Genomic DNA, 27,477 nt, shown 5'->3' on the forward strand with positions numbered 1-27,477 from the left:
CTCTGTTCACTTCTCAATATACGCTGTACAGGAAGAAAGAAACACTACTTCACAAAGCCTGCAAGTTTGGCTCATTCCTTTTTCTCAGAACTCATCTTGCTGTCTTTTGCTTTCTGTCCTAATTGTCTGTCCTTCCGTCTTCGTGTCCTTGTCATGCCTTAGCATACCTTAAATCTGCACATTTACATGCATAGCTTTCTGCCTGGGTTCTTGTTTTTTAGATAATTTGTGCTAAAGAATCAGTATCCCAAGGAACCTGGCTTTGTTTCCTAACCATATAAAATTCCTATGAAGGCATTCATAGCACACTGTTTTTACTCTCCTGTATATTTGTGAAAGCCAACATTTTATAAGGGTATGTGTGTGTGTGAGAATGGATGGATGTAAATTTAACGAAGTTAGGAACCATGCCTTTTTGTAATTACCATTGTATCCCCAGTGCTTTGAACCATGCTTGACACACAACAAATGCTTAATACGTATTTATTGAGTAAAAGTTATTGAAAAATTCTAGGCAGGGGAGTTACATAATACAATGTATATTTTTAAATGATCACTTTTGCTGCTTTGAGAGAAATGGATTAGAGATGGGGCAGGGGTGAGTAAGAGAGCCAGTTAACAGGCGGCTGTAGCAGTCCAGTGAGAGTAGTCGTGTGTGGGTATTGAAGAGACAGCAGGGCAGATCTTAAAAAGTGGTTGGGCTTCAGATGATTTGAGAGAAAGAATTTGAAGATATACTGTTATTGGCTGAGGACAATAAGGAAAGAAATGAATTAAGCATAATTCCTAGGTTTCTGAGAGCATGGTGATGATATTTGTGGACATGAGGAAAACTCATATGGTTGGAGCAGTTCTGTAATTGTGGAAATTAAGACTGGTTTTGGTTATGTTAAGTTTAAGATGTCTTTGAAACCTTTGAAGGATGATGTCAAATAGATAGTTGAACTAATTTATCTGGAGACCCAGGGGAAAGTATTCATGTGCCCATATATATTTAGATAACATCAGTATTTAGATTTCATTGAAAGTCATGGGAAAAGGCAAACTCATGCAAGAATAGAGTGTAATAATAGAGGGATTATTATTAATTCTTGAAGAACATCTATACTTAGAAATTAGAGAAAAGAGTTTCGAGAAAAACAGAGTAGGAAATATTTTTCAACAAAGAATGCTAAAACATCTGGATAGCCATAATGCCAAAAAATAAATGAAAGAAACATTGATTTCTACCTATAAAAACTAATTAAAGCAGGATTACAGACCAAAAGAAAAAAGCTAAAGCTCTGAACTTATAGAAGAAAACATAAGAATGTATCTCTATGGCTTTGGGTTAGATAAATATTTTTTAGCCTACATACAAAATATACTACACTTAAAAGGAAAAAGAAACTGATAAATTGGACTTATTAAAATTAAATCATTTGTTCTTCAAAAGACACCATTAAGGAACTGAATAAGCAAACCACAGACTATGAGAAAACCTTAACATTTTTATGTACTTGAAAAGAACTTGAAGAATATAAAAAGAAACTCTACAACTCAGTGATAAGAAGGGCAAACAATCCAATTTAAAATATTGGCAAGACTTCAAAATATTCGCAAAAGATAGGTCACAAAAAATATTCTAATGACCAATGAGCATTATATGCTCAATATCATTAATCATTAGGGAAAAACAGATTAAAACCACAGCCACTTCATACCCTCATCCGTCATGTCCCTGAGACTCACCCCTCCCCATCCCTCTCCTGCCATACACATTATGTCCCAGACCCCCGGATCTCCTCCCGTTACTTGAACACCCCAGGTTCTTTCCTGCCCTCCAGGACTTAGTCCTTGCTGGTCCCTCTGCCTGGAACATTCTCCTCTAATTTCTTCACATAGGCTAGTTCCTTTTCATCTCTCAGGCCGTAGCTTTAAAGTTATTGTTTCCAAGAGGACTTGCCTGCCCAAACCAGCTAAAGCTGCCCATCCCTCAGACACCACCCAGTGTCTAATCCCATTTCATGTGCTTATGGCACATACTGCGTGTTGAAATTCTCTCATCCTGTTGCTTCTACATTATCTCTTTCCCCTGTTGCATTCTGAGCTCCAAGAGCCATATTTGGTTGTTAATCCTGGTATCTTCAGCTCAGAATATGTGTGCAATAAATAGTTGTTGAATAACTAAGTGGCAGATAAAGAAAATAAAAAGCAATGATAATAATAAATTAAAGGATGTGCATTGGATTCTCAGTTCCTCCACTTGAGCAACTTTGAGCAGATTTCTTTCCCTCACTAAAAAAAAAAAGGGGTGTGTGTGTGTGTGTGAAAATACCATACCTATCCAGGGAGTTTGTAATGAAGATTTCAAGAAAAGACTTGTGAAATGGGCCTGGAAGAGTGATTAGTACTTGTGAGTATCTCAGCTTCAAAGAAGCTTAGAGTTGCCATGAAGGGCCAAGAATCTGAGGCCAGACCACCTGAGTTTGAAGTCTGACTCTACGACTTCCTAGCTTTACAGGTTTCGGCACGTTCCTTTACCTCTCTGTGCCTCTGTCTGCCTGTAGGTATCTGTACTTACTATATAGAGTTACTGTGGGGGTGAGATGCCTTAGTACATGTTTGAGGTCTTAGAAGAATGACTGGCAGTGGTGAAAAGTGACAAATCTGCTTGGTCTTCCTTGAGGCATCCAGGAGGGATGGAGGATGACTAGTTATTAACAACTCCCCACGCTGGTTCTGGTGCCAAACCACGTTGCTCAACTGAGTAGATGAACAGGGTGAATGCAGTTTTCAGATGGCCTTCTCTGAGCACAAACTTCTGTGTTTCTGCCCCATCCCTTTCTGGGCTGGTAACTCCCTGGTTCCCTGCCCTTATGTGCATCCACTGTGATCGTGGAGCAGCTGGAAAGTTCTTCTAGCCCAATGAGCCCGAGGAGAACTTCCACAGGGCACCATGCAAGCACCTCAATATTTTATTTTGAAAATATCAGATTTACATAAAAGTTGAAAGAATATTTACCTTGAAAACCTCTGCATCCGCGAACTAGATTCTTCCATGAATGTTTCTATACATACCACATATTCCGTTCATCTAGCTATTGATCCATCATTCATCTTGTTTTACATAAACTTCAAAGTCGCAGACAGCAGCACCCTTTATGCCTAAACACTTCGGCATGAATATCATTAGCTTGATGTCAGTTATCTGATTAGCATTTTAAAAATGTTCTCTTTTGATGTGACGTTAACCCACAAGGAAATACAAAAGTTATACATATACCTTTCAGAGAGCTTTGACAACTGCATACAACTGTGTAACCTAAACTCCTATCAAGACATAAAATGTTACCATCAGCCCAGAAAAATTCCCAGTCAGCCTCTAACCCCTTTCTCCAATAACAATCACTGTTCTAATTCCTACCTTGGAGATTTGTTTTCTTGTTCTAGAACTCGAAATAAATGAAATAATTTGGACAAGGCTTCTTTTACTCAGCATAAGTTTTGAGTTTCATTTATGTTCTTGCATGTATCAATAGCTGTTCATTTTATTACTATAGTATTTCACTGTATGAATAAACCACAGATTATTTTTATCCATTCACCAGTTGATGGACATATATGTTCTCTCCAGTTTTGCTTTGTTATGGATGAAGCTGCTTTGAACATTCTTATACAAATCCTTTTGTGGACGTATGTTTCTGTTTCTCTTGGTCAATATCTAGGATGAGAATTGTTATATAGGGAAGATATACACTTAGATTTATAAAGAAACAAAAGACTTTTGACAAAGTGACTGTAACATTTATGTTCCCACTAACGACGTGCAGGAATTCCTGTTTTTCGCTTCTGCTCCAGCATTTGGCGCACACCACCTCAAGGATTTTGTACTTCCTGTCTTGTCTGTCAGGTACATTCTTCCCTCAGATATCTGTGTGGATTGTTCACTCACATAATTCAGGTCTCTTTGCACAAGCTTTTTTCTCAGTGCAGCCTTCCTTTTCCATCATACTTAAAACTGCACTCAGAGCACCTGCCCTGCCACCCATCAACAACACTGTCTCCCTTACTTCTTTCATTTTCCCAGAGAAGTCATGTGTTGTCCATCCACACCCCCATCCCCCAGGGATCTCTATGATAGCAGGGAATTTTTTTGCTGTTTTTTTTTCCCGCATGTGTTTAAGAAGAAGGTGTGTTCTGATAATGTTGGGTGGATTGTTCTATGAAGTAAAATGTTAGTCTTCCGTTCTTTGTCGCTGTAAGCATTCCTGGCTCACAGTAAGCACTTAATATACATCTGTTGAGTAGGTGGAGGGCTGGAAACGCTTGTGGAGTGGATAGAGGCCCAGCAAGACTTTCCATAATTGCAAAAGTTTACTTTCACTTGTAGTCAAAAGTCGTCTAGGGACAAATTTGAAATACATAGGTTAAATCTGATCCTTTGTTTCACCAATTAGAATTGGTCACTCTTTTCCTTTGCTTGAACTTAAAAAGGGACAACAGATGTGACAGTAATTCATCACATGAGTCAATGCCTAGCAGTGAAGGAATATCTTTCTTAAAGCCAACAACGAAAACTTTCAAGAGAAGAAGTTGATATTTTTCAAAACCCTTAGACTGTCTGGAAAACTTTCATGGTAAAAATAGAAAGTCTCTGAAATGTTCGTAGCCCTTACCTCATTATGTATTGTGTATCACTCATACAGAGGGAACACATATGGCAGCTTAATTGTGGATTGTTTCTTGAAATTGCTTTATTTTATGATCCACTTATCTTCCCAGAATCCTTTGCCTTGTTAATGAGATTCTCGTTTGAATATATTGAGAAAAGTTTCAGAATTGGTACAGCTGTTCAGTGAAACACTATTAAATTTTTACTTCTATCCTTTTCCTCTCTGAGTATTTGATTTTCTTTTGAGTAGATTATAACTTTGACTCTTTTTCATCAGAATAAAGCCACAGTTCTCAAAGTAGATGTGATAGGAATTTATATGTTGCATTTGTTTTAAAGATTGTTTACATTATTAAATATAGAAGTCCATCTACCCCAAAAGTGGTTTAAGTTCTAAAAGGTAGTTTGCAAATACATTTATTTCTAAGTCCACAGCATGTCCAAGGTAGGGGAGACGGGGGGTTAAGCTTGCAGTTCATGGACACATTGCTGCCAATTAGGAAGTCTGCTGTCTCTTTAAAGCCTTCACAGATAGCTTTTTTAACTGTTTAAAAATTTTCTTCTCTTCCCTGGTGCTGTATCAGCAGTGACATTTAAATATCCTTAATGTGATTTTCTTACTTGCCTTTGTGAAATTTTAACTTTGGCCCTTTTCTGTCTGAGACATCTATGTCTTCTGGAGGAAATGAAGATTTATAAAAGAAATAGGGCTTAAGAAGAGAATGTATAGAAAAATATAGTGGTATTAAAAAGTATAAATAGTGGCATTTTTGTCCTTGGGTAGATTTTCCAAATTCTTCTTTTTTACCTTTTCTTTGAAGAGTGTCTAGAATCAAACAATGAAGAACCATTTCACAGGTTGAGCCACAGTGTAGGCAAGATACCCATTTGCCTAACATGTCAAGAACACCTCTCCTATAGAAGGAAATCATAAAAAGCGAATTTCCATTTCTGAGAATTATTGGGAGATGGAAGAAGAGAGAAGCAGGAGATAACATAGGTATCCTTTGCTTATCCTTAGAAAATCTCCTAACTTAAAAAAAACAAACCAACAAAACTTAGATCTAAGTCTTGGGAGAAGACTGGAGTTTCATATACTATGGATAAGACTTGGATAAAATTTCAAGCACCATTTATTATAAGCAGGTCTTCAAGGAGCAAGTTAGACCAAAGATTTAAATGCTTTAAAAATGAGCATACAGAGTGTGTATGGATGCTGGTGCTTTCGATTCCGGTGTAGTAGCATTTGATTACTGCCAGGCTAGTGATCTCATTTCGAGTTTACCTGTACAAATTCAGTTGTATAAGATAGATATGTTTTACAGGCTTTGTGGTTATCACACATCCTGCAGTTAAGATTACCTTTTAGAATATTAAATAATATCTTGATATTAAACTGCTAAGTGACTTGAAGGGACTTTAGCCATTTTATTTTTGAATGAAAGAATATGTAAGGAACTATAAGCACAATAAAAAGAAATGGAGCATACTTAGCTTTAATTTTAAGCGGAGCCTTTCTTTCAGCAGTACCCTTTGCTCCTGTGCTTCTGGGATCACCAGTTGTTTATTTCGTAAAACTCTGCTGTAACTTTCATAGCAGTAACATGGATGAGGATATCCTGTTATTGATTCCAGTCCCCTGCCAGCTCCTGAGAATGAGGTTGGAAGTAAGGCTCATACATTTTTTGGGGGGTTGAGGAGGGTAGGATTTGAGAAAGAGAGTAAGGCCGACAACTTTGTCTTGGTAGACAGGGATCTCCAGCATTCTCCACGCCCAATTTCCTCGACAAGGCCAGTGAATTAGATATAGGCTGCCGATTTAGCACTTAAAAACACAGGATAACCTGTTCAATTCAAATTTCAGGTAAATAACAAATAATTACTTAGTGTAAGTATGTCCATGCAGTATTTGTACAGTACAAAACTTACTTGTCACTTACCTGAAATTCAAAAGTAATTGGGCATCCAGTATTTTACTGTCAACCCTAATGGGATGCTAACTGACCAGAAACCTTAGGACTATTGTCCCTGTCCTGTAAATTACACTGGCCACAAGACCCATACATATCCTTATCAACATTTAATCTCTCTCCTTCTCTGGCTGCTGCCGGAAAAGGAGCTGTCACCGTGTCCCCGCATCTGCGATGAATGGTCATGTGGAATTGCTCCAATTTCCTGGTCAAGAATAACAAGCAGACATAGGGCACCATCTCAGTAATCCGAAGGCCCACAATTCCTCGCGTTACAACTGGCTGATTTACCGCAAGACTGTGGCGTGCAAAAGTGGCCTTGTGGTGGTGAAGTGGAGATCTGGCCGGCAAAGCCTGCCACCTCCTACCCGCAGACCACCATCAACAAGAACTCCTCTGCCACCCTCAGCAGCATCCAGCACATTATCTGCAAAATCAAGTAGCTATGGGATCTGAGCGTGTTCTCCACCCATGGAGCCAGCGCCATCCAGCACAGCAGAAGTAGTGATGGTGAAGAGGAGGCAGACGGGCTCCACCAAGAGCTCTTGAACACAGCCCTCCGCCACTGCCCTCCAAAGCAACAAAGATGTCAGTCAGTTTTTCTCAGAAAAAAAAAAAAAGCCACCAGGTCATTATAAACTGCAGCCGGCCATTACACAACTACAGTTCGATTTGGATTGTGAAGAAGCCTTAGAATACAAGTTCAATTAACTGCCTGGGTCTGCCATGTTCACGTCAGTAATGTCACAGTACTGCAATTCCGCATCTTCATGTTTTGGACCCTACCTGCTGTCTTACAGCAGCTTTCTCTTTCCTATCTCACAGAAAGGGATGATAGATAATTAGCTCAGTGCTGGAATTAAGGAAGCTAATATAACCACAAGATTATTTCCTCTTAATGTCTTTTCAGCGAACCGCTGTGTGAGCTATACTTTCTTTTAATTTTAAAAAGGAATATTCACATTTTAAAGCTTATTATATTGATTGTAAAGACTAGAGAGGGGGAGAGGCACATCTAATAAATGACAATTTCCTTGCCTTCTAATTTGTGGCTCTGGGAAGGGGCCTCCTGAAAAGTTTCTCCTGTCCGGTCAGAGGTTCTGCTTCATTACATCAAATGTGTTACTGCTTCATGCTTTTACTGGTAGAGCTGTGAGGCTGTTTTCTCAGCCACCCTTGTTTTCTCTGGGGCAGTCATCTAGGAGAAGCTGGTATCTTACAGAAGAATTTGCTTGGGGGCCCATTAACATTAGAATGACTATAGGTTGAAGGCAAAGAAGTATTCTCGGGAGCAAAGCCAAGGGGAGGGGGTGTAAAATGGGACTTAGAAGAGTCTGTGGTACTAAATGAGGAAGATGTGCTTGAGGTCCTTCGGTGGCAAATCTGGAGGTATTGCTGAGCCAAAGAGAAAGGCACCACTGTCGAGTAAGAAGTAGGGGATGGAGGAAGTTATCTGAGAAACTAAGCACTGTTCTTCAGAGAGACTCTTCTCTCACTGCCTGTGTATCAGAGATCTTGGATTCATTGCACATGAATCCCTTATATGGCTTTATCAGCGATATGACTGTGAGGTCCTTGAGGGTAAACATTGCGCCTCAGTATACTTGGTAAAATGCCTTGGGAGAGAAGACACACATCTAAAGGGATTGTGCAGAAAAGCACGGTAGCAAAAAGAGAGATGTGCCAAAGGCATATGTGACTAAAATCAATTTCTCTCTCTCATCCAGTATTCATAGAAAATTCTAGAAAACAGTAAACAAGCAAAAATCGATAAAGAATGAAAAATCACCTATAGTCCTATTGTTCAAACATATTTCCTATTCTTGTCAGTCTTGCCCCTAATCCCTACAGTGGAATTGTATGAGGCTCCCTGATAAGAAACCCAAATCTCCACCCATTCTTAATGGTGGGGTATGATTCTTTGCATTAAATGTTTTACAGATTAAATTAACCATTTAAGTAAATTTTAATTTTTTTATTACTTTAAACAATGATGTCATGAGAGCCATACATATGCATAGTTGGTTATGTGGCATTTATTACTTTATTTTCTTTGATGAGATTCATGGTTCATTATTTTTGAAACATTCATCTATTTTCAGATTTTTCTTCCATATGAATGCTGTATTTATTTGTGAAGATTTTTCTCCAAACCTTCATTTGTGTTAATTTGTACATATTCAAACTTTTACAGTTTTGTATCCTCTTACTTGTATATTCATGTGACAGACATTTATGAGGGATCTGCTGTTTGCTTGGCACTAGACAAATGAAGGTAACGAATATGGCTTAGTGGGAAGAAGCATGGGAAAACACAAGCAATCAGAGAGTAAATGCATGCTTTTTGTTTGCAATGAGAGTTACGACAAAAGCTCACAGTGATTGACTTGTTAACCCTGTGTCAGGGAAGGCATCTTCATGAATGGAGATTTAAGCTGAGACATGATATATGCAAAGTATAGGAGGAAGCGCATTAGTGAAAGAGGGAACAGCTTGTACAGGGGTCCTGCGGCTGTATACCTTTGAAGATCTGAAAGATTGGCGTGACCATAGCACATAAGCAAGGGAAACAAGCACACAAGATGAGCTAGGAGAGATAAGACAGTACTTAAATGCTTTGGTAAGGACTTTATATTTTGGGGGCTGCATTGTGAAACTATTTAAATTGTAGTTGTCTATGAAGCATACTTATACTTTGAAGAATATTTTAAATCACCTCTTGTTTATTAAGAAACAGATAATCATGTCATTTTCCATTGTGAAATAGTCCTAATTAAAATTTGAAGCCACAGGGATAATTAGAGGTGCATCATTGAAAAAGGCAACAATTCAGTCAGATTATGTTCCAAACACACACTTGAGAGTTTTTTTTTTTTACCTGTACGCAGTAGAAGCATATATCTTATCTATGCTGTTATTTTAACTTTATTTTTAACCGTGAGTCATCCTTCTGATGAATCTGTTGCATTTGTAGCAAGGCGTAGTTAACCAAGAGTGAGGTCAAACCAGGATCTAACTGGATCCTGCCACTGGGCAAGGTGCTTGCCTAGATGAAGTTATCATAGGATGTGATCTTATAATTCTTTCTGTGCCAGGAAGCTAGATTTTGAAAATTATAGCCAGCCTCCAATATCCATGGGTTCAGCATCAGCAGATTTAACCAACTGCAGAAAAAATAGTCAAAAGAAAACAATTCCAGAAAGTTCCAAAAAACAATACTTGAAATTTCCATACTCTGGCAACTATTTACATAACATCGACATTGTATTTACAACTATCTGCATAGCATTACATTGCATTGGGTATTATAAGTAATCTAGAGATGACAGAGTATACAGGAGGATGGGCATAACTTATATACAAATACTATGCCATTGAATATAAAGGACTTGAGCATCCAAGGATTTGGGTATTTTGGGGCAGTTCTGGAACCAATCTCTTGCAGATGCCGAGTGCTGACTATATATAGAAAATTAGGAAACTAATTTTTGAAAATCCAAACTGATTAATTCTGACACAAATATTTTTGAATATTTGGTTCAAGATTGTTTTTCCTGAACTGAATTATAACATACTTCTTTCTTTTTTTCTTCTTACTGTGACTTTAACCAGTGATCTATATGCCTAAAATCAAATTAGAGAGTTCTGTATCTATCAAAAAACCAAACACAGAACCAAGGATTAAAACACTAAGACAACACTCCTCTTAGAATTTATCATGGGTGCTATTTCAGTAGTTTCTGCTCTATGAGGCACTGTACTTCATGCTTCTCGTGGATTAGTTCCACTCCTCACATCAGCTCTGGAAGATAGGAACTGACATTCCACTTTATTTGTGAGGAGGCTAAGGCTCAGAGAGGTTGGATCACTTTCTCAAATTCACAGTACTGTCCGTGGCAGAGCCAAGATCCAAACTGCCTCTGTTTGTTATGCCAGGACTGTAGTAGCCTTTCTATGACACCATTTCCTTTGAGGAAAATTCCTGTGACAACACGTCTCATACCAGGGGCTCCACTAACCCATACGGCGTCATTTTAATGCAAATCCAGAAGAGCGCCTCATAAACGTACACTGAGCAGCCTGGTGCTAAAGGTATATGACTTGGCAGACAGAAAACAGAATGAACTTTAGCCCCCACTTACTGTCTCAGCCGGGACCCCAGAGCTGTGAACAACAGACATAAATGCATGTGAGGACCTTGAACTTGATGGAAAGTACATTATATCCACAAGTGATCTAAATTAAAACGTCTACTTAATATTTATAAGCCAGTTAATAAGTTGAACTGCCATAAAACCAAAGTCCTTAGTTTTTCCAGAGAATTTGATTATTCTGAATGTTAAATTTTATCTCTAAGTATAATTCAGAGTACAGCTTTCCGTTATATCCTGACAAATTCTATACGGCCTTGTTAATCATAGAGCTGGTATCTGCTTCATAATGGGATTCAAATCTGTTTTTTTCAGCTTCTCTGTTTTAATTATTAAAGCTGAGTAAAGGAAAATACCCAATTAAATTTCATTTTATAATGTGTCTTTGTTAATTAAAAAGCTAACTATGGAAAATTATAGACATTGAAAGAGTAACATAAGCCTTAGGCAAATATAATTACACGAATCAAAACGTTGACTTCATTTATCTATTAATCAGAATTTTTATTAGTCCTGCCCCTTTGGGTAGGAGGTATAAGCAATGTAGGGCAAGGAGATAAGGTTAGAATGTCATTTTAAAATGAGGTCTAGGTGTGTGACTTGGAGACTGATTAATAAATGAAAACACAGCTTCCATCTGCCTTTCTGCCTGAGACATCCACCCTTGGAATCCGGCTGCCACGAAGTGTGGAAATCCCAGACACATCAAGAGAGCACATGTAGGTGTTCTGGCTGAGAGCTCCCAGTGAGATTCTCACTTGCAGCAAGCTTCAGCCTCTAGACACTTAACTGAGGTGGCTTTTGAGATGATTTCAGCCCAGGGTACTGTCAGATTACAACTGCATGAAAGACCCCATAGGTCAACTGCCTAGCTGGGGTCGTTAACTCCAGAAAGATAGCAGATAAGACTGATAAATAACTGTTACTGTTTTTGCTAGCAGTTAAGTAGCACTAGATAAGCAGTCTTTCTGCTTGAAAGAATAACACACACACACATAAGCACCCAAGAAAAATAATAGTGTTGACAAAAGCCAAAAGATGTCAGAGACAGGTGAGATCACTGTAGGTCACTGTATTGGGAAAAAGCTTAGTGGAGGAAGTGGAATATTAGCTGGATATAGAAGGAGGATTAAGTACAAAATCATCCAGCAAGATGTGTATCTATTAATAAAATCAAGTAGCATGCTATAGAAGGTGGCTTAGCATTCTAAATAGAAAGCAGTATTTTAGTGATTAAAAGCATTATGAATAATGAAGTCAGTAAACAGCTTTAACTTTGTCATTCTCTATTTGGAATCATCTTTTTACCTTGAATACTAATAGGCCACATTGACCTAATGCCAGGGAGAGAAAAAAAAAAAAAGGAATTACACTTGGACCTTGCAGAAGGGCCAAGTGTTTGATCTCTATAATGGAAAATAAAAATATGTTTCATCACTGCATTTATCAACCAGAAATGTTATACAGTTAACTAAACTTGAATTAACAAATATCATAACATAGGTGTCATTTTTCATATTTTTTAAAAAAATAACGATGAAAATAAAAAGGTTTAGATTGAAGAACAGAGAAGTTATGCTAGCCTCTGCAATTTTATTCATTTTTGTATTTTGACAATGAAATTATGACAAGCCATTTTCTAATTAAGAACGTTGAGCATTACTTTGGCTCTGACTTTGTTATCATTAATATCACTTTAAATTTCCAAGACCATTTGGCAAATAGAAGAGATGATTGTATTTTAATGCTTTAATGCTATTTTCTGCACCCCAGCAAAGTATAAGTTTTTGAATAGGCAAAGTGCTCAATTGTGTCATTTCCCCTCAGACTTGCTGAATATTGGTCACAGAGGTAAAATCTGTCATTTTATCTTCCTCTAGTAGAGAATTTGAACTAGCTCATCCACATTGTAGTAGCTTAGACTACTGTTCAGCATGTATTCACTGCCTTCTCTTCCACCTCCTGGACTCACAATGATTGGCTGAATGTCTGATCGTGGCCGGTGGATGTGATCAGTGGTGACAGTGTGCCAACTCTGAGCTGAGATTTTGGGAGGCATGGCAGTGGGGGAAGAGCTCACCCCCATGTATCCATTGCTCCTTTCAGTTGGAGTCAAGAATGACTGCATGTGAAGCAGACCTGAACCCAAACCAATGTTAATAATGTCACCTGGCCTATCCAAGCTCAGAACAAATCAATTGAATTGCAGCTAACCAGAAGATATGTCAGTGTGAAATTAATGTGGTATTATAAGCCACTGTGCTATTAGGGTTTTTGTTATATAGTATTATCATATGACAAAACCTAATTAATACGTATGTTAATACAAAAATTAAAGACAAGTTTGTTCTTTTAATGTTTCAACTTTTCCTGGGACTTACAGGAATTAAATTTGCCGAAGGAAAGGGTTATCAATTTATTCAAACATTTTTTTTTTGCAAATACCTAAGGACGCACAGATTGTTTTCTAAAATAAATATTTTCCCAGAATTTTAATTTGCTGATGGAATTTTATAATTACACTTATGGATCAACAAGTGAAAGTTTTTTGTATTACTCTATTTCCATCTGGATAAGTTTGGAGGACAACACAGTGAACATGCTGGCAAATAGTTTGTATGAAACCATTTTTTAGAATATGAAGATTTTGGGGTCAGAATACATTTTGTTGGGGGAAAAGTGGTGTTCTCCAGTGATAAGTGAAATATTACAGAGAAGTGATAACTTTACAAACAAAAAAAATTTTTAAATCTCTCTCACCTTTCTAAAATAATTAAAGAAACCAGAGCCTTTTATTCTGTAAAGTCATTATTCTAGGCATGTTTCCACCTGCTTACCTTTGGCATAGAGGTTAAAATGTCTGTTTGTTATAATACTGTATTAAGGAAAATACCACTAAAATATGAATGTTCATTTATTTAATTTAACAGAACTAATTATTAGGTGTTTTCCTATGTTTTCCCTGAGGTCTGAATTATCAACCTGATGATTAAACTACTAGTTTATTCAGCGAGGAGGGATATAGTTAAAGCAGGTTTTTTGCATATAAAGCCAAGAAAAGATCCCTTGCTGTTGAATTCTTTGGTTGTGTGAATAAGTAGGCACAGTTTATTATCTGTCATTATTTTTCTACTCTCCTAAAATAAAAGGCTGCTTCAGGTTTCTAAAAGCTTAGAGTACATATTTGAGATTATTTTCCCTGAACCCTCCCAAGAAGTTTTTCATTAACGTTCTGGAGCTGAACAGATGCCTTATAAGAAACTCAACTATTTTACCAGAGGGTTTCTATTCCAATAAAATTTTGACAACAGAAATAATTTATAAGTAAATAAAGTACACAGTGTATTTTTGGAAGTTATGTTTCTTTTGTTCAACCAACATAGTGACTAAAAGAACTGTTTGGAAGGTACACAAATTGCAAATAAACAAAGAAATAAACTATATGTAGCAAGATCAGTCCTTTGGGGAACATACAGGCAAAAGACCCCACTTATCTAAGTCTGGTCTACATTGTATGTTTTTAGGATATCATCTTTTTATTCTAATGGGTATAATTTCCCAGATGCCATTTTTGACATAAATTGTGAATATGTAAAAATGTTTGTCATCTTCATCTGTCATTGTACTACATTTTGATAGATTGTTTGATTCACATGGAGCTTTTGTACTTCATGAAGTCAAAACATGCTTTTAGAGAAATTGCTGTTAAGTTTATAAACTATCACATATGTTCCTACTCTTGGCTGAATTGGAGTAAAGTATTTGATTTTTCTTCTTTACAAAGATGGAACTGAAGTAGCTTTTATTTATCTTTGAGACTTTCTGACCCTTACCATACAACCTGAAGATATTCTTTTCATTTTCTCCAAGATACGAGAAGTTTCTATAAAGTCATTCAGCTATGTAATTTGGTGTTCCCTTGGTGATAATGTTGACAATCTTAGATATGTGGTCACCAAATGAAGCACATACTGAAATTGAAAATTTTATATGAGAAAATTCTGTGTTCAAGATCTTATTGATGCAGGAACGCAGCACCAATGGAATTTACAAAGAAATTGTTTTCTGGTTTTCTGGAGGCATAGTTTTTCAGGGCAGAATGAATTTCATCAGTGGTGCTGTATAAATCAGATTCTAGATTTAAGTAAGAATGTATCTTAATATTTTCCTCAGAAGCCAGTAGAACTGTAACTACCTTATGGGTGGAGATTGGTATAATATTCATCCAATAAGAAATAGTTTGAGTGAAATGGAGTATTACTAATAATTATCTAATTACTACTAATAATTAGATAGCTATCTAATAGAACTATAAAAATGAGACTGTCCTGTACATACTATTTTTAATGTATTTTGTGATTTTAGTGTATTGGAAACATCATTTTATTTAATGAAAATTCTTCCATTTTTAATGACTGCACGGTGTTATTTTGTTGACTAATACGGTTATTTTTTTAAAAATTTTGTTTTTATGTTTGTTTGATTTTTGGACTATAAAGACTAGCCTTGCAATGTACTTTTTAATATTTTCTTATATTCGTGTTTGTATCAATCAAATAATAACTATGTTTAGATAAATTCCTTGAGAATAATTATCTGCATAACTTATTTCATAGTGTATTCTTCTTTCAACTTGTATTCATGTTTCAAGTTTAGTATAGCTTTGTTTTAAGCACACTTTCCCAAACTGCTCTTCATAGAAGGTAGAGCAAATTTAAACTTCTTACCTCAAGGTATCAGAGCATCTTTGCTCATCTCCCTCAGTAACTTCATTTTTTGTTTAAAAGACAATGTATTGTATTTTTGACACCAAATGCACATGTTGGCCAAACACCAAAAGCTTATAGTTAGAAACATTTCACTGAAGTTTAGTGTGAAGTCAAGTATCATCCACTGATAGAATGAACTCTGAAATAAAAGAATAAAATATTATCAAAATTTATATCAACAATATTTATAAGTTTTACAATTTTATTACTAAAAATTTGTAATCAACTTTTAAAATGTTGCATTACTATGCAACAAAAATAAAAACTCAGTGTATTGTGCTGCTAAATTAAATATACTGCACTTGTACTGTAAGACAATAATGGCTCTATTTCACTAAAATAGGTGTAAGCGGGATTTTTTTTTGGCATCTCATTTTTTTAAAAATAGTTTTTTCCTCATACTGTCAATATATATTTTTTTGCATTTAAATATTTTTATTTTAAACTGTGACATAGATTTAGGATTTTTTTTCAATGTAGAATTTTTCATATAAGGTTTTATTTTGAAAAGTTAAAGTAAAATTTTTAAAAATTATTTGTTGATATTTTGAATGGTAGCGTACCAGAGATTCTGCAAGAATTTTTATATAATATAATGCTCATATTCTGCCTTATAGTTTTTCACATTTTATGAATAAAATTTTCTACTTTTTTACATTTATTGGCTCAAAAATATGTGTAACATTCTTTAAAATGTTAATGTTCTCTCAACTTTTATATAGTCTGCTGATTTATTTTTCTATAAACATTTAAAAGCTAATTATGCATGTTTATTATATATCATTAGCAGCCTTTAAAATCATAATTGTTACAAAATTTTACCCAAGCAATGGTAAATATGTTTGTACTTCAAATTATGTATAGAATATCAACAATTAAAATATATAAGAATTTTTCTGTAAGGGAGTTGGAAGGGCTGAGGTAAACAGAGTCCGTGGCTTTTCTTGGTCTGAAATGTTGCTAAGAAAAGGAGCCTTTTTCCTGTTGGGTTCCGCTGTCATCATAGGGCATGAGAGGGCCCCCTTCTGGTCTCCTGACTTTATTTAATTGAGGTTTCTGTTGATAAATTTCTTACAAAACCAAATGGTAGATTGAGGCATAGTATTTTCAATGCAGTCAAACATCAATAAATAACCAAGTGAAAATGAACCATATTTTAAATCTTTATTTGCATTTATCTTCTGTATTTTATGTGTTGCTTGCTCATTCCCATTCTCCTTTTTGTAGGGGTGCTTATTTTAAAATGATAGATATAATTACCATGGAAGAGTTACATCCATTGTGGAAAATATTTTAATCTTTTAGGAGATTATCTCGGAAGTAAGCAGAAAATTTACTGAAATTTTTATTTAAACTCTTCTTTGGTGAATTAAAGTTGATTTTACTTACCTAAAATCTTGTGAACATGTACTCTGATAAGTATAGATTTTCTCCAGTTTTTAAACATTTATTGAACTTTTTCCAGCATATCATCTCTTTGAAGTTTATTTTGTCTTAGATGAGTTAACCATAATTCTAACTGGCTGGCTAAACAAGAAAATATTTTGAGAGAGTTTGTGTAATTCTGAGATTTCATGCTAATAAGGGTAAAACAAGATAGTTTTTGTGAATTTTAACTTTAATTTTAATCACTATTCCAATTATACTTCATAATTCAGCAATTCTCAATTTTTGTTTATATGAGAAGAAAACGGTTTGAAACTAACTTTCTATCACAAATATGTAAATAAACTAATTTTCAACTCTTCCTTAGTTGGAACTATGATTTCTATTAAAAAAAAAGTATTTCCCTAATACGACCACTATTTTATATACACTCAGAAAACCTGCAAGTGATAAAAAAATAAAGAATAAAGAAAATACATACTTATATAACTCTTTAATTCAATTTTTTTCTTCTAGATAGCTATTTTCAAAAGTGCTTCTCTGCTCTGACACAGTTGCCAACTTCAATCAATACGTTTCTTTCATAAATTCATGTGTCTTATTGTCTGCACGCATCTGATTCAACAGAGACCCTAAAAAACTTAAGAACAAACACAATATTGCTAAATCATATAGTTATCAAATTGAATAAAAGAGAGCAATTGACTGTAAAATACTGCTTATCTTCAAGTATGTCTCTTCATTTTTCATTGGTTTTACATGGAAAGGAACAAAAATATCGATATCAATATCTCTATCATTATATCTATGTTATCTCTTGATATATATGTGTATACACATGTATCTCTCTATATTACTTTATACATACAAATATATATATGTGTGTGTATATAAAAAGATAGATATACATATAGATTTAAAAATAATACTAATTTTGATCTTCTGTCCACATTAATTATTCTTAGCCACTATAAAAATTAAGAATTAGCCTTCTTTTCCAAATTTCCTTTGTTGACTATTACACTGTTGAGTGCATGAGGATTTATGAAACTAAGAAAAACATAACTGGGAATGAAAATACACTAAACCAGCATTCAGAAAGAGAAATATATTTAAAAATCTGAAGTCTTTATACCTTTGTGTTTAGGCCATAAATCTCCAAATCAGTTTGCATTTTGCAATCCCCGTTTGGTCAGATGGCAATCCTGACTTGCCTACATGTGCACATTAAAACTTATATGTGGGTACTAGTGGACTGGAAGAAAAACTTGAAGCTATTGAAGTAAGACCACATTATAAATGTTCTTGATGGCAGAAAGAACAATATTTTTGATAAAGCATGCACATCTATGACTCAGACTTGTAAAACAGTTCAGAAAAATTAGACATTGAAAGTGACAATGTTTTAGTAGTAACTTAACTATCTTTTATAGTTAAGTTTTGTGTATGCACAGGAGTGATATATGATAAAATCTAAATGTAAATAAGTCTAAGAGAACTCTTTAAATGTGTATAAAACAAAAATACAAAATGTGATGAAAGCTTTGTACTAAGGTTAGATTGGCAGTTATTTTATTCATTTATAAATAGTGTTTTATCTGTTTATGTCTAATTACTAATAATGGAGTACAGATTTAATGAAACATAGTATTAACAGTATTTATTTATTTGTTTGTTTGTTTATAAAGTTCCTTTTTTTCTACAGCTATTTTCTCTAAAAGCCCTGGGCTTTTTTTTTTTTTCTTCTAGCTTTATTGGGTATACTTGACAAATAAATTGTAAGGTATTTAAAGTCTACATCATGATGAATTGATATACAAATACATTTTGAAAAGATTCCTCTCATCTAGTTAATTAATATCCATCACCTCACATATTTATCTCTTGTTTACTTGCAAGTAGATTTAAGTTCTACTCTCTTAGCAAATTTCAGTTTTATTACACAGTGTTATCAACCAAATTAACAGCCCTATTTAAATGAGGGAATTGGAGCTCAGCATCATTGAGTAACTTGCTCATAGCTACACAGTTCATAATTTGGTTTTTAGTTTCTTTTTGCCGCTTAGTCACACAAACTTAGTGTCTGACAACAACACAAATTCATTATCTTACAGGTCAGTAAATCAGGAGTCCAGGATCAGTCTTACTGGGCTAAAAATCAAGATGACCATAGGGCTGCTTTCCTTTCTGGTGTCATTCTTCTAAGAAATAATCCATTTCCTTGCTTTTCCCAGTGTGTATATGCATTCACATCCTTGGCCCTCTTTGGTCTTCAAAACCTGTAATGGTTGACTGAGTCTTTCTCACATCACATCATTCTGACACTAACACTTCAGACTCTCTGATTCACTTATAAGGACCATTATATTGGTCCACCCAGATAATCCAGGCTAATCTCCCTATCATGAAGTAAGATGATTAGCAACCTTAATTCCATCTACTACCTTAATTCTCCTTTGGCTTGTAACATCTCATGCTCATAGGTTCTGGGGATTAGGATGTGAACATCGTGGAGGGCCATTATTGTCTCTACTACGGGTCATGAGGGAGGATTTAGAAATGGGCTTGTCTGACTACAAAGCTGATGCTCTTTTTCACTGTGTTGTATTACTTATTAAGATTTCAACGTGTAAAATTTTTCTTCGGGAATGTGAATGTTAAATCACTGTGGGATGGGTAGAGCTTGGCCCAGTTATTTACTATAATTTTGAGCAGAAATAAAGGGTGAGAGACCTGGGACTACATCTGTTAATTGATTATGGACATCAAGGATGAGAGCTGTAGCCTTTGACCATAGAATATTAGTTTCTTCTGGCACAGCATCCAAAGCATCAGGTAAAAGCAGAATGCAATTCCAGCAACCCGCTGGCAATGAGGAGGGAGTGGTAGAGGGATATTGCTAACAATAGCTAGAAATGTGTGCAGTTGACCCTTGAACAACATGGGAACTAGAGCCGCCCACTCTCTGCACAATCAAAAATCCACCTATTCCTTGTAGTCAACCCTCTTTATCTAAGAGTTTGAATCCCTGATTTCACCCAACTGTGGATTGTGTCGTATTGTAGAATTTACTGTAGAAAAAAATCCACACATAAGTGGATGTGAACAGTTCAAACTTGTGTTGTTCAAGGGTCAGCTGTTCTTAGAAATGGAGGCAGCTAAACAAAACTCCTACCACTTCTGTAACTGGACTACAGAAACCTGCTGGGGTACAGAGCAGGTTCTGATCCAAAAGACTTGAAAGAACAACAGAGTTCAATTCTAAAGAGTCAGGAGTGCTAGGGGAATAATGGAACCAGACATCAGAAACACTAGCTAAGGCAGAAAAACAGATGAGAGCTGGCGCAATTACGAGTGGTTGTTGGCATGAGGCTGGGCCTTGAGTATGAAGGAGAAATCCAATGATCAGAATTAAGATGCATATTAGAGTCAGATAATCTATAAGAATGATGGTGCCCATTCAAGCTATGGAGGAAGGGCTGTTCAACACTTTCTGCTTCATATCAGGACTGGCCTTGGAAGTCGAGATGTGTTTGAGTGCATAGAGTGTGATAAGCACACAAGTTTAGCTCTGAAAAGCAGGAAGGATGCTGATGCTAGGATTAAATCAGTCTCTCTCTTTCTCTCTCCCTCTCACCACCCTTTCTTTTTCTCTCTGCTTTCTCTAATCTTTTTATATCTTGCTTTGGTTCTAGTCTTTCTGAAATTTGTCCATTCATTCCACAAATGCTAGCTGACTACCTATCTACTGTGTCCAAGGACTCTGTTAGTTGTTAAGAATACAACAATGAATAAAAGTTAGTCCTACCAATGGTAAAATATCCTCCGGCTATTTGGTTTCTTTGTTCTTTCAAGTACACTAGGCAGCCATTGCAATTAGTTTTTTTTAGAGAGTCCATCAACTTCTCTTTTCAGTTCTTTTACATCTGTAACATATTATAATAGGTGCTGTTAAAGTTAAAACTAGCTATTATTTTGTTTCATTTAAATAGTAAGTAACAGTAAAGGAAAATCATAACTCACTCTTCTGCACTCAAGGGGCTAAAATCTGCTCTTTGTTACTTAATTTCCATCACATTTATTTAAAACTTCACATGCGCACACACGCACACACACATACCTTTGTTGGATGTGATAGCATTTTAGGAAGCATTGGAACTGAGATTTTAAAATATCTAGATAAAGTAATTATCACACTGAAAAAGGTACTGAAAGTGTATATGATTATTTTTTAAGGATTTAAGGCTTCAAATTAAGTTCATATTTAAAATGAGGACTGAGATTATTTAAAACTTAAAAGTATGGGCAAAAAATTTGAACAAACACACGAAAGAAGATGCCAAGAAGACGAACAAGTTTTGTAAAAGGAGATCTGCTGTACAACAGTGCTTTAGTTAACACTACTGTCCTGCACACTTAAAAATTTAAGACGGTATATTTCACATCATGTGTTGTATGTGTCTTTAACCACATTTTTTAAAGTGAAGTAGTTTGAAAAAAGCAGTTAAAAAAGGACTGGAATTCATCAGTCTTCATGGAGTTAGTTGTATTAAATCTGCCCAATTCTCAAAGAAAAAATAAATGGAGAGAAGGGAGAAGTTGGTAGAAAGATGTCTTGTAAATGTTAAAAATAAACAGAACTGGAATTATGTAAACTATGAATGGAGAACGCTAAATTACAAATTTTATGTAGGCATTTACTAATAGTTAAAGTAAAAGAGAAAGGTCAAAACAGGTTGTGAAGTTCGTAAATAGTTTAAACTTTATCCTAAACAAAAGAGGGACTTTTAAAAGGATTTTAGAGCATGAGGTGACTATACAGTTTCTTTAATATAAGATATTTATGACATATGATATATACATGTATATATATATAAATATGCATATATACATGAATTTATATGAATATATACTTATTTTAATACAAATATATCTTATAAAAGATTACCCTTTAATGAGAAAAAGGGTAGAAACATCAGGAAACATCAAGAATTTTTCCTAATGAAACTGCTGTAACAGAACTCTGTTTAGATATGGTTGTAGGAGTCAGGCCACCAGGCACTATAGGTATCACATACTTTATTCTAGCAAGTGCTTTTTGAAGTAGTTGGTTGTTGGGAAGAGATAAGGATGTAAAGCAGAGATGAGTATACTATCCTGAACACGTCTTCTTTAGGGGTTCCTGGCAAGAAAAAGCAAACAAATGTAATTTATTTAAATACCAGATTCTATGAGATATTTCTGACCTGAGCTTTTAAATGTTTTAATACGTATTTTACTTAGAAAGCTGCCTATGTGGAAAGTCTATTTAAATGTGTTTGGGGAATGAAAACATGAAGCCAAATGGTAACATGACATGGGCACACAAATATAATTTGGTTTGCATCTCTCCTTTGGGGAACATTTTACACCCAAAGATATTCCAGGAACTAAATGGAGACACTCACAAGGGGAGCGGGAGACATGCTCCAAGGACGCTGCTAGGCGGTATGATAGTGTCCAAGGAGACTTGGAGACTCGATGGACTTCCAGCCTGTTTCAGGCAGCCAGAGGAACAGCCAGAAGAGTAATGGTTCAAAGTCTGGTTTCCAAAGATGGTATTAAACAATCTCAGTACAGCATTTCGGAAGTAGAGAACAAGAATGTATTAATAAACTTCAGATATTTTTTCTCTTTTACAAGGTTCTCCTCATATTACTTGAGATTGAAAAGATCATCTCAGAGGATCTAGTTTCTTAAGGTATCTTTCAATATCCTGTCTCAACTGTAGAGGTTTTGGAGGGAAACCTTCAAAAGCAGACGTTTATTTTTTTAATTTTATTTTGAAATAATTTTAGACTTATGAATAGTTGCAAACGTAATAAAGAGAATTCCTTTATATATTCACCCAGCTTTTCCAAATGTTAATGTCTTAAAAAAACATTATAAAGCTATCAAAAAGGAGAAATTAACTTTGATACAGTACTATTAAATAATACACTGACATTTCTTGAATATTGCCATTTTTCCCACTAATGGGCTTTTTCTGATTCAGGATCCAGTTGTGATCTCACACTGTTTAATTTTCATGCTGTCTTACTCTCCTTTAATCGGGGACAGTTCCTCATTTCCTCAGTCTTTTTGTTTTTTCTTTCTTTTCTTTTTGTCTTTCATGACTTTGACATTTTTGAAGACTCTAGGCCAGTTATGTATAGAATAGCTCTCAGTTTGGGTTTGTGCAGTGTTTTCTCATGATTAGGTTGAGGTTATACATTTTTGGCAAGAACACCACAGAAATAATATATCCTTGTCTGTGCACCACTTCAGGAAGGGCATATGGTCACTGTGTCTTACTGATGGTAATACTAGCTTTGATCACATGGCTAAAGTGTCGACCATTTTTTTTCACTGTAAAAGTTATAATTCTTCTTTTGTAATTCACATGTCTCTCATGAGGAGATACTTTAAGAATATCCAGATATCCTGTTTCTCATCATGCTCTCCTTCACCTATTTTAGTATCCACAGATAGTCTTGCCTCCCACAGCTATTATGGTGGTACTCATCTAATGGTAAATTTCTATTTTGTTTATTCCTCCTACATTTGTTAATTGGAATTTCCTATACACAAAGAACCATTTTTTTCTCCTGTATTTATGTAACTATTTATTTATTTATTCGTTCATTCATTTATATTAGTATGGATTAATATATATTTGTTTTATTCTGTTTCTTGTAATCCAATATTATCATTGTTTTTTTGCTAAATTTATGCCAGATTTAGCCATTAGAAGCTCCTTTCAGTTGGGTCTTGTGTTCTTTCAACATGCCTTCTATTTGTTTTTTGTGTATGTTCTTATTTATTGCCAACTCAAGATGTTCCAGTGTCAAGTTGTACATTTCTGTGTCCCAGCTCTGACATTGGCCGTTTTCCTGGGAAAACTAACTCCTTTTATTGGAGAATAATGTTGAGGAGCCAAGGTCTGGTCTAAGCAGCCCTTTTAGAGATGTTATTGTTGAGAGTTCAAGTCAGAGACATGGAGTACTTGCTATGAGTCATCTTCAGACTAATACTTTCCAGAATGAAAATCCCAGAAACTTTACAGAAATACTAAATGCATGTGTGAATGTGACTCAGGGTGAGAGATTTGCAATGGCAAATAAAACTTAAAAAGGTGATAGAAATCCATCATGGGAACTATTTAACTTCATTTGTAAAGGAAAAAAAAAAATCTCTGAACTTCTGATGTATCAGAGGAAGGAGATGGTTAAGACCTGAAACAGGGCACATTCTTACTTCAGAATGTAATTATAGGTTGCTGTGTTAATGTGAGGGACTCTATTAGTTACTAAAAGTTTAGGGTTCTCATCCTTTCAGTGAGAAAATCAAAAACACGATGTGAATATGTTAGTACCAAAGGCCTTTAATATCTTAGTTCCCAACATTAAAATGCTAGTTGATGAACATGTTTTTTGCATCAATGAAAGAAGAAAAAAGTTGCATTCCAGTGTCAAGACTATATTCATGACTGTCTCAATTAATGACATTACTATGAGTAACAACAGGTATATTAGAAAACTGTAGAAAATTATAGACATTAGACATCATTTAGAAGTTATAAGGCAGGGCAAGTAAAATTTTTAGATAATTACTATTTTATGAGCTTTACAAATATTTTCCCCTCTCTGGAAAAATGTATGTGTGCATATATGTGTATATGCATACACACACACACACACATATATATGTATATAACTTACAAGAAAGTGAAACACTTTACTCATTTAAAATCTATTTCTGAAAAAAGTACAGATTACCTAAACTGAGAGAAAACAAAATTTATTACGGAGCTTAGAATTTCAGTGGAAATAATCCTGAATGATTTGCACTTAAGTTCAAATCCTATATTCTCCTATATAACACAATTCTCAGACTTGAGGTATCTTATCTTTTTTAGGGTATATTTATCATCAGTGTTGTTAAGAATATCATGACATTTTACTATTAGATGACCCATAATCACAGCTAGTTTCGTGTACCAACTGAGAATACTGCAAAATGACACCACTGTACCATTGGTCGCAGGCATGGGACATCTAAAATGACAGGGCCTGGATTCAACTTTAATTGGCATCTCAGATGCACCAAATTCAACCAGATCACAAAGTTATGAAAATATATTGCAATTCGATTTAAGTTAGCACACAATTTCTGAGGGAGATTTCAAATTTTGAGCTGGGATCCACGTGCAGCTCTACCAAACTGACAATGAGACGTGTCAATCTCCAGCTATCAATCAGGCTAATGTGTTCTCTTTATTTTACTTTCCCATGACTGTGGATGTTATGATGTAAAATTCAAATAAAGATTGGAAAGGAAAGTACACAAAATGTTAAAAATAAAAATGAGTTGATCCGTAAGTGCAGTGAACAAGGAATGAGGTTTTGTGGCAAAACTTTCTTACCAAAAAACATACGTTTCTCAGCAATAATATACTCTCCATTTTATGTGCTTTGCAGTTTATGAAACATTTTATATGTATCACTGAAGCTTCTAAGTAGCCCCAATAGATATTAGGATGGTTTTATGGAAGTTGAACCTGGAGACTAGTGAATGGATGCCTAGGATCATCCGTTAGTCAGTGAGAGTTGGAACTCATCCAGCCACTATGATTTCTGTTGTATCATACTGTCTATGGGCAAACCAATTAGTATATGTTATTTGAAAGGCAGAAAGCTCTGAAATCACATATTGTCTCTAAGGGTTTTTTTTTTTCCTTCCATATCTGTGCTTAATAATAAGTCAGTGAAAGAAAAGAGGAAGACAAATGTGACCTGATATTTTCTTTTGCTTTAGCCTGTGTGAGTGGTGTTTCCTTTGGGGATTTCTCTCTATTATCTCCGCAACATATTCATATGGAATTAATGGTGGTAGGTTGGGAAATTCTTTTAGAGGAATGCCTCTCTTGGCTTTGAGGTATAGAAAGAGAATAGCTGTGCATGAAGACACTTGAAAGTGAACAGTGCATTATATGAGACTTGAAATACATCAAACCTAACGTGCCTTACTTCTGAGCCTGTTCATGAAAGGACCTGAGAAGGCTGATTGAGTCTTGTATATGATCAAAATTGAATCTGAAGAAAAGCTGTCTAAAATTCTCATTGACCGTTTCTAAAGTTAGAAAAGGTGAAAAATGTGATTGTACAGAGAGTCTCATCCTGAAATCCTAGAAAATGACAATTTTTAGGAGGTTTAGGGAGAGGGCCAGGGAGAAAGATGGGTATTGGGAACAAAGAAAATCAAAGTAAAACTTCTTAGAGATTAAAAAAATACTAATTTTAGATATGAGAATAAATTAAATCTTTACTCAGAGACTCAGCATTAATAAAGCTGATTAGTCAAATTAAAAACTTTTAGTTTTCCAAATCACAATCCCATAGATGTGGGATAAATCCTAGCTCACGGCTCTGGGCAACTTCTTAATCACTCTAAGCATCAGTTTCTTTATACAGTGAGTTTATGAATTTATTAGAAATGATGTTTTGAAAATTAGGGGAAAGATATGTAAAGGAGCTAATACCTTGCTCTGGCAAATCAGTTATTTTTAAGTGAAAATATTTTACCAATTTCTTACTGATGAAACTAGATTACCTAAATAGAATATATATATATTTTTTTCACACACCTTAAGTATAACATCTGTGATACAAAAAAAGATTTTTTTCTGCAAAAGCTGCGAAATAGATAACATAATATGTACCTTTATCAACTCTCATTCTACACCACTACTTTTCTTTTTTACTCCTTTATAAGCATCACAAACCTAGCACAGAGTTTAGGTAATGACTGCCTAGCTCCTACCCTAACATCACCCACTTATCAACCTGCTGGCCTTGGGCAACTGTAGTAATAAGGGGACCTCAGACCCTGACTAGTGCTAAGGCCCAAATCCATTCTCATTGGCTAGTATCTGTGCAATGATTATTCAACATGATTAATAACAGCTCTAGAATCCAGCACTCTAATTCATTGTGTATAAATGTATGGGGCGTTTGTGTAAATCTGTGCAAGATTTACGCAAACTTCCAGGGATAGAACTTGGATGAAGATGGAAGTAGGAGGAACTTCTTTTCTCTGTATGAGATTTACTTAAGTTTGAAATTCGTCCCATGAATATGTATTGCTTCATCAAAACAGGGATATTTTCTTAAATTGAGAAGGCTTATTATAAACATAGAACTTATATATAGATTTTGAGAATCTATAATTAGTAGAAATAAATATTTCTATGATCCCCCTTAGAGAAGTAGTATAAAGAAATAAATGGCCTCCTATCTACAGTGTTTGTTTCTTACTGATGTTTGAGCCAAAAGTCTCCCATCAATTTAATATAAATCAGTATTTGAAAGCATTTTATAAAATCTTAATTGTTTCATTTTTAATTATCCTTAATAATTCTGAAATTAAATTACTTTTATCATTCCATCTTATAGATAGATATATTTTAGGTATATTGGACTACATAGGTAATTCATAGATACTAATTAATTTGTTCAAAATCATACAGT

General features: G+C 35.0%; 1 long non-coding RNA gene and 1 pseudogene across 1 annotated transcript in view; both read left to right on the top strand.

The window, feature by feature from the left end:
* Positions 1-7,173, top strand: part of LOC116279417 (large ribosomal subunit protein eL28 pseudogene) — a 61,058-nt pseudogene extending 53,885 nt beyond the window's left edge.
* LOC107033313 (uncharacterized) overlaps positions 1-27,477 on the top strand; it is a 273,884-nt gene that overhangs the window by 165,105 nt on the left and 81,302 nt on the right. The gene's annotated exons all lie outside the window — the stretch shown is intronic.

The sequence above is a fragment of the Vicugna pacos genome, chromosome 15 (genome assembly GCF_048564905.1).
Source record: "Vicugna pacos chromosome 15, VicPac4, whole genome shotgun sequence".
NCBI lineage: Eukaryota > Metazoa > Chordata > Mammalia > Artiodactyla > Camelidae > Vicugna > Vicugna pacos.